Genomic DNA, 1,757 nt, shown 5'->3' on the forward strand with positions numbered 1-1,757 from the left:
ATTATTATCAACAGTTGTGCTGCTTAATTATTTTTTTCAGGATCCTTTGATGAATCTTTTAAGTGTGTCTCTATTATAATCCTATGAAAAATAAGACATTTTCTAATTTCAGCCCAGCACAGAATCCCTCCTATCTCATATCCGTCTCTGAAGTCCTGCGCTGTGGCGTTCCGACCACTTTATCAGTCAGCGTTCTGGCAGATTATCCCATCAAAGTCACGGCTGAACTCCTCCATGGAAACAGCAGTGTGGCCCAAACAGAGAACACCATCCCAGCAGGTAAATCACCATCATTTTACTTTTTTATTGTGTTATTTTATTGCATTGCATTGAATTACCATCTGGCTCATCCCACATTTGTATATCTCCTATACATATATGTAAAACATTTATTATGTTAGCGCAACAAAACCAACATATACTGTTTGGTAAACTTGGGTTAAGTTTATTTTTATTTTTATTTTATCTTATTATTTTATTTAGCAGAAGTGAACTCAACATTTTTTCTCTTAGTTTATGTAAAGTTATGTTTCAGCACGGGACAATTAATAATTGAGAAGCCGATATATGCAGAAAATCAGTATTAAATTATTTCTAAAAAGCACCTTGCAGTTTCTGAAATTCATCAATTATTAACATGTATTAATTTGGCCCGAGATGCAATGCAATGCAATTTCTTAAATCCTAAACACATTGTTTGTCTAACAGAGTCTAACATTCAAAATCACACGGTCTAACTGGAAAAGTGACCTTATTAGAATAACCTATACAACGTACATATGATATTATATAATATACAACTCCACCCTGTTCAAACAAGTATTCATGTCTGCTCTGCATTCATTTTAAAGGCTCTACCAGACTGCTGGCTCTTCCGCCTGTGAGTATCAAGACTGTAATTTCCATGAATGGATCTTCTCCAACCAGATGGTTGTATTAGTACAGAGTTGCAGAGTTTACTGTGCGTTGTTTTCCCTCCACAGGTCTTTTCTGATGACATGAGTTACTGGTATCCATATCAGCTGGATGTTAAGGGGTTTGTTGGAGCTAATCAAGTGTTTTCCAACTCCACCACGATGGTCTTCAGCCCCAAGTGCATGTCCATCTTTATCCAGACCGACAAGAACAACTACCGACCAGGGCAGACGGTGAAATTTCGGGTTGTATCGGTTACACCTGAAGGAAAGCCATCCAAGGGTCAGATCGATATTTTTATCAGGGTGGGTGTCTGGAGAGTTTGGCCTAAAACCCCCTTAGCTGTTCTAAATTCAATGTAAGCCACGGCTTCATGGGGCTTATTGCTTTCATAAAACGGTTACCACACGATACATATATTAAATGCAAAATATGTGTATTAATTAGGGCTGTCAGTCGAATAAAATGTGTAGTCTTAATTAAATGATCAAGTTAATCGCAAATTAAATTTGGCTGTGAAAATACGCACAAAACATAATTTAAAGCCATTATTGAATTAAATGAGAAAAGTATCAAGTAGACATTACAAAAAGTAGCTTTAGAAAAAAATATTTTATTTAATTCAACATAAAATGTATTACATATAAACATTTAGGCTACAACAGCCTATAACATAAACTAAACATAATTTGAGAAATATCTCAGTATTTTTTGTTCATGTAATGAAAGTAACTGGTAACCAAAAGAGCCTGGTTACCAACAATTTTCAAACTATCTTCTTTTATGTTCCACAAAAGTAAGTCATACAGGTTTGAAATGACATGAGGGTGAGTAAATGATGA

The 1,757-nt window shown here is 35.2% G+C and overlaps 1 long non-coding RNA gene across 1 annotated transcript in view; it reads left to right on the plus strand.

The window, feature by feature from the left end:
• LOC107576128 (uncharacterized) overlaps positions 1–882 on the plus strand; it is a 1,325-nt gene extending 443 nt beyond the window's left edge. The window contains exons 2-3 of the long non-coding RNA XR_001608002.1: positions 113–279; positions 852–882. This is a non-coding gene — a long non-coding RNA (uncharacterized lncRNA). The remainder of the gene's footprint in view (positions 1–112; positions 280–851) is intronic.
• Positions 883–1,757: the final 875 nt, after the last annotated feature.

The sequence above is a fragment of the Sinocyclocheilus grahami genome, unplaced genomic scaffold (genome assembly GCF_001515645.1).
Source record: "Sinocyclocheilus grahami isolate Dianchi unplaced genomic scaffold, SAMN03320097.WGS_v1.1 scaffold3246.1, whole genome shotgun sequence".
Taxonomy (NCBI): domain Eukaryota; kingdom Metazoa; phylum Chordata; class Actinopteri; order Cypriniformes; family Cyprinidae; genus Sinocyclocheilus; species Sinocyclocheilus grahami.